The sequence below is a fragment of the Diorhabda sublineata genome, chromosome 4, assembly GCF_026230105.1.
Source record: "Diorhabda sublineata isolate icDioSubl1.1 chromosome 4, icDioSubl1.1, whole genome shotgun sequence".
NCBI classification, from domain to species: domain Eukaryota; kingdom Metazoa; phylum Arthropoda; class Insecta; order Coleoptera; family Chrysomelidae; genus Diorhabda; species Diorhabda sublineata.
Genome location: NC_079477.1, coordinates 21310679 through 21324797, shown reverse-complemented (window position 1 = coordinate 21324797; position 14119 = coordinate 21310679).

Sequence of the window (14119 nt, the reverse complement as noted above, 5' to 3'; positions counted from 1 at the left end):
TTGCAAACTCACTCAAATATATAAGAAATGTTGAAATTCGACTTCAAATTAGGAAGATAGACTGGAAATTTTCAATCAACACAAAGTGACAATCGACCTCAAACGGCTTCAATGGATGTAAATCGACGATATCTGACAAAGTTAGTTGCAAACTCACTCAAATATATAAGGAATGTTGAAATTCGACTTCAAATTAGGAAGATAGACTTTGAAAATTTTCAACCAATACAAAGTGACAATCGACCTCAATGAGCTTCAATGGATGTAAATCGACGATATCTGACAAAGTTAGTTGCAAACTCACTCAAATATATAAGGAATGTTGAAATTCGACTTCAAATTAGGAAGATAGACTTTGGAAATTTTCAATCAACACAAAGTGACAATCGACCTTAATGGGCTTCAATGGATGTTAATCGACGATATCTGATAAAGGTAGTTGCAAACTCACTCAAATATATAAGAAATGTTGAAATTCGACTTCAAATTACGAAGATAGACTTTGGAAATTTTCAATCAACACAAAGTGACAATCGACCTTAATGGGCTTCAATGGATGTTAATCGACGATATCTGATAAAGGTAGTTGCAAACTCACTCAAATATATAAGAAATGTTGAAATTCGACTTCAAATTAGGAAGATAGACTGGAAATTTTCAATCAACACAAAGTGACAATCGACCTCAAACGGCTTCAATGGATGTAAATCGACGATATCTGACAAAGTTAGTTGCAAACTCACTCAAATATATAAGGAATGTTGAAATTCGACTTCAAATTAGGAAGATAGACTTTGAAAATTTTCAACCAATACAAAGTGACAATCGACCTCAATGAGCTTCAATGGATGTTAATCAAAGATATCTGACAAAGTTAGTTGCAAACTCACTCAAATATATAAGAAATGTTGGAATTCGACTTCAAACTAGGAAGATAGACTTTGAAAATTTTCAATCAACACAAAGTGACAATCGACCTTAATGAGCTTCAATGGATGTAAATCGACGATATCTGACAAAGGTAGTTGCAAACTCATTCAAATATATAAGAAATGTTGGAATTCGACTTCAAATTACGAAGATAGACTTTGGAAATTTTCAATCAACACAAAGTGACAATCGACCTTAATGGGCTTCAATGGATGTTAATCGACGATATCTGATAAAGGTAGTTGCAAACTCACTCAAATATATAAGAAATGTTGAAATTCGACTTCAAATTAGGAAGATAGACTGGAAATTTTCAATCAACACAAAGTGACAATCGACCTCAAACGGCTTTAATGGATGTAAATCGACGATATCTGACAAAGTTAGTTGCAAACTCACTCAAATATATAAGGAATGTTGAAATTCGACTTCAAATTAGGAAGATAGACTTTGAAAATTTTCAACCAATACAAAGTGACAATCGACCTCAATGAGCTTCAATGGATGTTAATCGAAGATATCTGACAAAGTTAGTTGCAAACTCACTCAAATATATAAGAAATGTTGAAATTCGACTTCAAATTAGGAAGATAGACTGGAAATTTTCAATCAACACAAAGTGACAATCGACCTCAAACGGCTTCAATGGATGTAAATCGACGATATCTGACAAAGTTAGTTGCAAACTCACTCAAATATATAAGGAATGTTGAAATTCGACTTCAAATTAGGAAGATAGACTTTGAAAATTTTCAACCAATACAAAGTGACAATCGACCTCAATGAGCTTCAATGGATGTAAATCGACGATATCTGACAAAGTTAGTTGCAAACTCACTCAAATATATAAGGAATGTTGAAATTCGACTTCAAATTAGGAAGATAGACTTTGAAAATTTTCAACCAATACAAAGTGACAATCGACCTTAATGGGCTTCAATGGATGTTAATCGACGATATCTGATAAAGGTAGTTGCAAACTCACTCAAATATATAAGAAATGTTGAAATTCGACTTCAAATTAGGAAGATAGACTGGAAATTTTCAATCAACACAAAGTGACAATCGACCTCAAACGGCTTCAATGGATGTAAATCGACGATATCTGACAAAGTTAGTTGCCAACTCACTCAAATATATAAGAAATTATGAAATTCGACTTCAAATTACGAAGATAGACTTTGAAAACTTTCAATCAACACAAAGTGACAATCGACCTTAATGGGCTTCAATAGATGTTAATCGACGATATCTGACAAAGGTAGTTGCAAACTCACTCAAAAATATAAGAAATGTTGAAATTCGACTTCAAATTAGGAAGATAGACTTTGAAAATTTTCAACCAATACAAAGTGACAATCGACCTCAATGGGCTTCAATGGATGTTAATCGACGATATCTTACAAAGTTAGTTGCAAACTCACTGAGATATATAAGAAATGTTGTAATTCGACTTCAAATTAGGAAGATAGACTTTGAAAATTTCCAATCAACACAAAGTGACAATCGACCTCAATGGGCTTCAATGGATGTTAATCGACGATATCTTACAAAGTTAGTTGCAAACTCACTGAAATATATAAGAAATGTTGTAATTCGACTTCAAATTAGGAAGATAGACTGAAAATTTTCTATCAACACAAAGTGACAATCGACCTCAATGGGCTTCAATGGATGTTAATCGACGATATCTGACAAAGTCAGTTGCAAACTCACTCAAATATATAAGAAATGTTGAAATTCGACTTCAAATTAGGAAGATTGACTGGAAATTTTCAATCAACTCAAAGTGACAATCGACCTCAAACGGCTTCAATGGATGTAAATCGACGATATCTGACAAAGTCAGTTGCAAACTCACTCAAATATATAAGAAATGTTGGAATTCGACTTCAAATTACGAAGATAGACTTTGAAAATTCTCAATCAACGCAAAGTGACAATCGACCTCAATGGGCTTCAATGGATGTTAATCGAAGATATCTGACAAAGTTAGATGCAAACGCACTGAAATATATAAGAAATGTTGAAATTCGACTTCAAATTACGAAGATGGACTTTGAAAATTCTCAATCAACGCAAAGTGACAATCGACCTCAATGGGCTTCAATGGATGTTAATCGAAGATATCTGACAAAGTTAGATGCAATCGCACTGAAATATATAAGAAATGTTGAAATTCGACTTCAAATTACGAAGACAGACTTTGAAAATTCTCAATCAACGCAAAGTAACAATCGACCTCAATGGGCTTCAATGAATGTTAATTAACGATATCTGACAAAGGTAGTTGCAAACTCACTCAAATATATAAGAAATGTTGGAATTCGACTTCAAATTAGGAAGATAGACTTTGAAAATTTTCAATCAACACAAAGTGACAATCGACCTTAATGAGCTTCAATGGATGTAAATCGACGATATTTGACAAAGGTAGTTGCAAACTCATTCAAATATATAAGAAATGTTGGAATTCGACTTCAAATTACGAAGATAGACTTTGGAAATTTTCAATCAACACAAAGTGACAATCGACCTTAATGGGCTTCAATGGATGTTAATCGACGATATCTGATAAAGGTAGTTGCAAACTCACTCAAATATATAAGAAATGTTGAAATTCGACTTCAAATTAGGAAGATAGACTGGAAATTTTCAATCAACACAAAGTGACAATCGACCTCAAACGGCTTCAATGGATGTAAATCGACGATATCTGACAAAGTTAGTTGCAAACTCACTCAAATATATAAGGAATGTTGAAATTCGACTTCAAATTAGGAAGATAGACTTTGAAAATTTTCAACCAATACAAAGTGACAATCGACCTCAATGAGCTTCAATGGATGTTAATCGAAGATATCTGACAAAGTTAGTTGCAAACTCACTCAAATATATAAGAAATGTTGGAATTCGACTTCAAATTAGGAAGATAGACTTTGAAAATTTTCAATCAACACAAAGTGACAATCGACCTTAATGAGCTTCAATGGATGTAAATCGACGATATCTGACAAAGGTAGTTGCAAACTCATTCAAATATATAAGAAATGTTGGAATTCGACTTCAAATTACGAAGATAGACTATGGAAATTTTCAATCAACACAAAGTGACAATCGACCTTAATGGGCTTCAATGGATGTTAATCGACGATATCTGATAAAGGTAGTTGCAAACTCACTCAAATATATAAGAAATGTTGAAATTCGACTTCAAATTAGGAAGATAGACTGGAAATTTTCAATCAACACAAAGTGACAATCGACCTCAAACGGCTTCAATGGATGTAAATCGACGATATCTGACAAAGTTAGTTGCAAACTCACTCAAATATATAAGGAATGTTGAAATTCGACTTCAAATTAGGAAGATAGACTTTGAAAATTTTCAACCAATACAAAGTGACAATCGACCTCAATGAGCTTCAATGGATGTTAATCGAAGATATCTGACAAAGTTAGTTGCAAACTCACTCAAATATATAAGAAATGTTGGAATTCGACTTCAAATTAGGAAGATAGACTTTGAAAATTTTCAATCAACACAAAGTGACAATCGACCTTAATGAGCTTCAATGGATGTAAATCGACGATATCTGACAAAGGTAGTTGCAAACTCATTCAAATATATAAGAAATGTTGGAATTCGACTTCAAATTACGAAGATAGACTATGGAAATTTTCAATCAACACAAAGTGACAATCGACCTTAATGGGCTTCAATGGATGTTAATCGACGATATCTGATAAAGGTAGTTGCAAACTCACTCAAATATATAAGAAATGTTGAAATTCGACTTCAAATTAGGAAGATAGACTGGAAATTTTCAATCAACACAAAGTGACAATCGACCTCAAACGGCTTCAATGGATGTAAATCGACGATATCTGACAAAGTTAGTTGCAAACTCACTCAAATATATAAGGAATGTTGAAATTCGACTTCAAATTAGGAAGATAGACTTTGAAAATTTTCAACCAATACAAAGTGACAATCGACCTCAATGAGCTTCAATGGATGTAAATCGAAGATATCTTACAAAGTTAGTTGCAAACTCACTCAAATATATAAGGAATGTTGAAATTCGACTTCAAATTACGAAGATAGACTTTGAAAATTTTCAATCAACACAAAGTGACAATCGACCTCAATGGGATTCAATGGATGTAAATCGACGATATCTGACTAAGTTAGTTGCAAACTCATTCAAATATATAAGAAATGTTGTAATTCGACTTCAAATTACGAAGATAGACTTTGGAAATTTTCAATCAACACGAAGTGACAATCGACCTTAATGGGCTTCAATGGATGTTAATCGACGATATCTGACAAAGGTAGTTGCAAACTCACTCAAATATATAAGAAATGTTGAAATTCGACTTCAAATTAGGAAGATAGACTGGAAATTTTCAATCAACACAAAGTGACAATCGACCTCAATGGGCTTCAATGGATGTTAATCGACGATATCTGACAAAGTTAGTTGCAAACTCATTCAAATATATAAGAAATGTTGGAATTCGACTTCAAATTACGAAGATAGACTTTGGAAATTTTCAATCAACACAAAGTGACAATCGACCTTAATGGACTTCAATGGATGTTAATCGACGATATCTGACAAAGGTAGTTGCAAACTCACTCGAATATATAAGAAATGTTGAAATTCGACTTCAAATTAGGAAGATAGACTTTGAAAATTTTCAATCAACACAAAGTGACAATCGACCTCAATGGGCTTCAATGGATGTTAATCGAAGATATCTGACAAAGTTAGATGCAAAAGCACTGAAATATATAAGAAATGTTGAAATTCGACTTCAAATTAGGAAGATAGACTTTGAAAATTTTCAACCAATACAAAGTGATAATCGACCTCAATGGGCTTCAATGGATGTTAATCGACGATATCTGACAAAGTTAGTTGCAAACTCACTCAAATATATAAGGAATGTTGAAATTCGACTTCAAATTAGGAAGATAGACTTTGAAAATTTTCAATCAACACAAAGTGACAATCGACCTCAATGGGCTTCAATGGATGTTAATCGAAGATATCTGACAAAGTTAGATACAAAAGCACTGAAATATATAAGAAATGTTGAAATTCGACTTCAAATTAGGAAGATAGACTTTGAAAATTTTCAACCAATACAAAGTGACAATCGACCTCAATGGGCTTCAATGGATGTTAATCGACGATATATGACAAAGTTAGTTGCAAACTCACTCAAATATATAAGAAATGTTGAAATTCGTCTTCAAATTAGGAAGATAGACTGGAAATTTTCAATCAACACAAAGTGACAATCGACCTCAAACGGCTTCAATGGATGTAAATCGACGATATCTGACAAAGTTAGTTGCAAACTCACTCAAATATATAAGGAATGTTGAAATTCGACTTCAAATTACGAAGATGGACTTTGAAAATTCTCAATCAACGCAAAGTGACAATCGACCTCAATGGGATTCAATGGATGTTAATCGACGATATCTGACAAAGTTAGATGGAAACGCACTGAAATATATGAGAAATGTTGAAATTCGACTTCAAATTAGGAAGATAGACTGGAAATTTTCAATCAACACAAAGTGACAATCGACCTTAATGGGCTTCAATGGATGTTAATCGACGATATCTGACAAAGGTAGTTGCAAACTCACTCAAATATATAAGAAATGTTGAAATTCGACTTCAAATTAGGAAGATAGACTGGAAATTTTCAATCAACACAAAGTGACAATCGACCTTAATGGACTTCAATGGATGTAAATCGACGATATCTGACAAAGTTAGTTGCAAACTCACTCAAATATATAAGAAATGTTGAAATTCGACTTCAAATTAGGAAGATAGACTTTGAAAATTTTTAACCAATACAAAGTGACAATCGACCTCAATGGGCTTCAATGGATGTTAATCGACGATATCTGACAAAGTTAGTTGCAAACTCATTCAAATATATAAGAAATGTTGAAATTCGACTTCAAATTAGGAAGATAGACTGGAAATTTTCAATCAACACAAAGTGACAATCGACCTTAATGGGCTTCAATGGATGTTAATCGACGATATCTGACAAAGGTAGTTGCAAACTCACTCAAATATATGAGAAATGTTGAAATTCGACTTCAAATTAGGAAGATAGACTGGAAATTTTCAATCAACACAAAGTGACAATCGACCTTAATGGACTTCAATGGATGTAAATCGACGATATCTGACAAAGTTAGTTGCAAACTCACTCAAATATATAAGAAATGTTGAAATTCGACTTCAAATTAGGAAGATAGACTTTGAAAATTTTTAACCAATACAAAGTGACAATCGACCTCAATGGGCTTCAATGGATATTAATCGACGATATCTGACAAAGTTAGTTGCAAACTCATTCAAATATATAAGGAATGTTGAAATTCGACTTCAAATTACGAAGATAGACTTTGAAAATTTTCAATCAACACAAAGTGACAATCGACCTCAATGGGATTCAATGGATGTAAATCGACTATATCTGACGAAGGTAGTTGCAAACTCACTCAAATATATAAGAAATGTTGAAATTCGACTTCAAATTAGGAAGATAGACTGGAAATTTTCAATCAACACAAAGTGACAATCGACCTTAATGGGCTTCAATGGATGTTAATCGACGATATCTGACAAAGGTAGTTGCAAACTTACTCAAATATATAAGAAATGTTGAAATTCGACTTCAAATTAGGAAGATAGACTGGAAATTTTCAATCAACACAAAGTGACAATCGACCTTAATGGACTTCAATGGATGTAAATCGACGATATCTGACAAAGTTAGTTGCAAACTCACTCAAATATATAAGAAATGTTGAAATTCGACTTCAAATTAGGAAGATAGACTTTGAAAATTTTTAACCAATACAAAGTGACAATCGACCTCAATGGACTTCAATGGATGTAAATCGACGATATCTGACAAAGTTAGTTGCAAACTCACTCAAATATATAAGAAATGTTGAAATTCGACTTCAAATTAGGAAGATAGACTTTGAAAATTTTTAACCAATACAAAGTGACAATCGACCTCAATGGGCTTCAATGGATGTTAATCGACGATATCTGACAAAGTTAGTTGCAAACTCATTCAAATGTATAAGAAATGTTGAAATTCGACTTCAAATTACGAAGATAGACTTTGAAAATTTTCAATCAACACAAAGTGACAATCGACCTCAATGGGATTCAATGGATGTAAATCGACGATATCTGACAAAGTTAGTTGCAAACTCATTCAAATATATATGAAATGTTGGAATTCGACTTCAAATTACGAAGATAGACTTTGGAAATTTTCAATCAACACAAAGTGACAATCGACCTTAATGGACTTCAATGGATGTTAATCAATGATATCTGACAAAGGTAGTTGCAAACTCACTCAAATATATAAGAAATGTTGAAATTCGACTTCAAATTAGGAAGATAGACTGAAAATTTTCAATCAACACAAAGTGACAATCGACCTCAAACGGCTTCAATGGATGTAAATCGACGATATCTGACAAAGTTATTTGCAAACTCACTCAAATATATAAGAAATGTTGAAATTCGACTTCAAATTACGAAGATAGACTTTGAAAATTTTCAATCAACACAAAGTGACAATCGACCTTAATGGGCTTCAATGGATGTTAATCGACGATATCTGACAAAGGTAGTTGCAAACTCACTCAAATATATAAGAAATGTTGAAATTCGACTTCAAATTAGGAAGATAGACTGGAAATTTTCAATCAACACAAAGTGACAATCGACCTTAATGGACTTCAATGGATGTTAATCGACGATATCTGACAAAGTTAGTTGCAAACTCACTCAAATATATAAGAAATGTTGAAATTCGACTTCAAATAAGGAAGATAGACTTTGAAAATTTTTAACCAATACAAAGTGACAATCGACCTCAATGGGCTTCAATGGATGTTAATCGACGATATCTGACAAAGTTAGTTGCAAACTCATTCAAATATATAAAGAATGTTGAAATTCGACTTCAAATTACGAAGATAGACTTTGGAAATTTTCAATCAACACAAAGTGACAATCGACCTTAATGGACTTCAATGGATGTTAATCGACGATATCTGACAAAGGTAGTTGCAAACTCACTCAAATATATAAGAAATGTTGAAATTCGACTTCAAATAAGGAAGATAGACTTTGAAAATTTTCAATCAACACAAAGTGACAATCGACCTCAATGGGATTCAATGGATGTAAATCGACGATATCTGACAAAGTTAGTTGCAAACTCATACGAATATATAAGAAATGTTGGAATTCGACTTCAAATTACGAAGATAGACTTTGGAAATTTTCAATCAACACAAAGTGACAATCGACCTTAATGGACTTCAATGGATGTTAATCGACGATATCTGACAAAGGTAGTTGCAAACTCACTCAAATATATAAGAAATGTTGAAATTCGACTTCAAATTAGGAAGATAGACTGGAAATTTTCAATCAACACAAAGTGACAATCGACCTCAAACGGCTTCAATGGATGTAAATCGACGATATCTGACAAAGTTAGTTGCAAACTCACTCAAACATATAAGGAATGTTGAAATTCGACTTCAAATTAGGAAGATAGACTTTGAAAATTTTCAATCAACACTAAGTGACAATCGACCTCAATGGGCTTCAATGGATGTTAATCGACGATATATGACAAAGTTAGTTGCAAACTCACTCAAATATATAAGAAATGTTGAAATTCGACTTCAAATTAGGAAGATAGACCTTGAAAATTTTCAACCAATACAAAGTGACAATCGACCTCAATGGGCTTCAATGGATGTTAATCGAAGATATCTGACAAAATTAGATGCAAACGCACTGAAATATATAAGAACTGTTGAAATTCGACTTCAAATTACGAAGATGGACTTTGAAAATTCTCAATCAACACAAAGTGACAATCGACCTTAATGGGCTTCAATGGATGTTAATCGACGATATCTGACAAAGGTAGTTGCAAACTCACTCAAATATATGAGAAATGTTGTAATTCGACTTCAAATTAGGAAGATAGACTGAAAATTTTCAATCAACACAAAGTGACAATCGACCTCAAACGGCTTCAATGGATGTAAATCGACGATATCTGACAAAGTTAGTTGCAAACTCATTCAAATATATGAGAAATGTTGAAATTCGACTTCAAATTACGAAGATAGACTTTGAAAATTTCCAATCAACACAAAGTGACAATCGACCTCAATGGGCTTCAATGAATGTTAATTGGCGATATCTGACAAAGTTAGATGCAAACGCCCTGAAATATACAAGAAATGTTGAAATTCGACTTCAAATTAGGAAGATAGACTGAAAATTTTCAATCAACACAAAGTGACAATCGACCTCAAACGGCTTCAATGGATGTAAATCGACGATATCTGACAAAGTTATTTGCAAACGCCCTGAATTATATGAGAAATGTTGAAATTCGACTTCAAATTAAGAAGATAGACTTTGAAAATTTTCAATCAACACAAAGTGACAATCGACCTCAATGGGCTTCAATGGATGTATATCGATGATATATGACAAAGTGAGTTGCAAACTCACTCAAATATATAAGAAATGTTGAAATTCGACTTCAAATTAGGAAGATAGACTTTGAAAATTTTCAATCAACACAAAGTGACAATCGACCTCAATGGGCTTCAATGGATGTAAATCGATGATATATGACAAAGTGAGTTGCAAACTCACTCAAATATATGAGAAATGTTGAAATTCGACTTCAAATTAGGAAGATAGACTGGAAATTTTCAATCAACACAAAGTGACAATCGACCTTAATGGGCTTCAATGGATGTTAATCGACGATATCTGACAAAGGTAGTTGCAAACTCACTCAAATATATAAGAAATGTTGAAATTCGACTTCAAATTAGGAAGATAGACTGGAAATTTTCAATCAACACAAAGTGACAATCGACCTTAATGGACTTCAATGGATGTAAATCGACGATATCTGACAAAGTTAGTTGCAAACTCACTCAAATATATAAGAAATGTTGAAATTCGACTTCAAATTAGGAAGATAGACTTTGAAAATTTTTAACCAATACAAAGTGACAATCGACCTCAATGGGCTTCAATGGATGTTAATCGACGATATCTGACAAAGTTAGTTGCAAACTCATTCAAATATATAAGAAATGTTGAAATTCGACTTCAAATTAGGAAGATAGACTGGAAATTTTCAATCAACACAAAGTGACAATCGACCTTAATGGGCTTCAATGGATGTTAATCGACGATATATGACAAAGTGAGTTGCAAACTCACTCAAATATATGAGAAATGTTGAAATTCGACTTCAAATTAGGAAGATAGACTGGAAATTTTCAATCAACACAAAGTGACAATCGACCTTAATGGGCTTCAATGGATGTTAATCGACGATATCTGACAAAGGTAGTTGCAAACTCACTCAAATATATAAGAAATGTTGAAATTCGACTTCAAATTAGGAAGATAGACTGGAAATTTTCAATCAACACAAAGTGACAATCGACCTTAATGGGCTTCAATGGATGTAAATCGATGATATATGACAAAGTGAGTTGCAAACTCACTCAAATATATGAGAAATGTTGAAATTCGACTTCAAATTAGGAAGATAGACTGGAAATTTTCAATCAACACAAAGTGACAATCGACCTTAATGGGCTTCAATGGATGTTAATCGACGATATCTGACAAAGGTAGTTGCAAACTCACTCAAATATATAAGAAATGTTGAAATTCGACTTCAAATTAGGAAGATAGACTGGAAATTTTCAATCAACACAAAGTGACAATCGACCTTAATGGACTTCAATGGATGTAAATCGACGATATCTGACAAAGTTAGTTGCAAACTCACTCAAATATATAAGAAATGTTGAAATTCGACTTCAAATTAGGAAGATAGACTTTGAAAATTTTTAACCAATACAAAGTGACAATCGACCTCAATGGGCTTCAATGGATGTTAATCGACGATATCTGACAAAGTTAGTTGCAAACTCATTCAAATATATAAGAAATGTTGAAATTCGACTTCAAATTAGGAAGATAGACTGGAAATTTTCAATCAACACAAAGTGACAATCGACCTTAATGGGCTTCAATGGATGTTAATCGACGATATCTGACAAAGGTAGTTGCAAACTCACTCAAATATATAAGAAATGTTGAAATTCGACTTCAAATTAGGAAGATAGACTGGAAATTTTCAATCAACACAAAGTGACAATCGACCTTAATGGACTTCAATGGATGTAAATCGACGATATCTGACAAAGTTAGTTGCAAACTCACTCAAATATATAAGAAATGTTGAAATTCGACTTCAAATTAGGAAGATAGACTTTGAAAATTTTTAACCAATACAAAGTGACAATCGACCTCAATGGGCTTCAATGGATGTTAATCGACGATATCTGACAAAGTTAGTTGCAAACTCATTCAAATATATAAGGAATGTTGAAATTCGACTTCAAATTACGAAGATAGACTTTGAAAATTTTCAATCAACACAAAGTGACAATCGACCTCAATGGGATTCAATGGATGTAAATCGACGATATCTGACAAAGTTAGTTGCAAACTCATTCAAATATATAAGAAATGTTGGAATTCGACTTCAAATTACGAAGATAGACTTTGGAAATTTTCAATCAACACAAAGTGACAATCGACCTTAATGGACTTCAATGGATGTTAATCAATGATATCTGACAAAGGTAGTTGCAAACTCACTCAAATATATAAGAAATGTTGAAATTCGACTTCAAATTAGGAAGATAGACTGAAAATTTTCAATCAACACAAAGTGACAATCGACCTCAAACGGCTTCAATGGATGTAAATCGACGATATCTGACAAAGTTATTTGCAAACTCACTCAAATATATAAGAAATGTTGAAATTCGACTTCAAATTACGAAGATAGACTTTGAAAATTTTCAATCAACACAAAGTGACAATCGACCTTAATGGGCTTCAATGGATGTTAATCGACGATATCTGACAAAGGTAGTTGCAAACTCACTCAAATATATAAGAAATGTTGAAATTCGACTTCAAATTAGGAAGATAGACTGGAAATTTTCAATCAACACAAAGTGACAATCGACCTTAATGGACTTCAATGGATGTTAATCGACGATATCTGACAAAGTTAGTTGCAAACTCACTCAAATATATAAGAAATGTTGAAATTCGACTTCAAATAAGGAAGATAGACTTTGAAAATTTTTAACCAATACAAAGTGACAATCTACCTCAATGGGCTTCAATGGATGTTAATCGACGATATCTGACAAAGTTAGTTGCAAACTCATTCAAATATATAAAGAATGTTGAAATTCGACTTCAAATTACGAAGATAGACTTTGGAAATTTTCAATCAACACAAAGTGACAATCGACCTTAATGGACTTCAATGGATGTTAATCGACGATATCTGACAAAGGTAGTTGCAAACTCACTCAAATATATAAGAAATGTTGAAATTCGACTTCAAATAAGGAAGATAGACTTTGAAAATTTTCAATCAACACAAAGTGACAATCGACCTCAATGGGATTCAATGGATGTAAATCGACGATATCTGACAAAGTTAGTTGCAAACTCATACGAATATATAAGAAATGTTGGAATTCGACTTCAAATTACGAAGATAGACTTTGGAAATTTTCAATCAACACAAAGTGACAATCGACCTTAATGGACTTCAATGGATGTTAATCGACGATATCTGACAAAGGTAGTTGCAAACTCACTCAAATATATAAGAAATGTTGAAATTCGACTTCAAATTAGGAAGATAGACTGGAAATTTTCAATCAACACAAAGTGACAATCGACCTCAAACGGCTTCAATGGATGTAAATCGACGATATCTGACAAAGTTAGTTGCAAACTCACTCAAACATATAAGGAATGTTGAAATTCGACTTCAAATTAGGAAGATAGACTTTGAAAATTTTCAATCAACACTAAGTGACAATCGACCTCAATGGGCTTCAATGGATGTTAATCGACGATATATGACAAAGTTAGTTGCAAACTCACTCAAATATATAAGAAATGTTGAAATTCGACTTCAAATTAGGAAGATAGACCTTGAAAATTTTCAA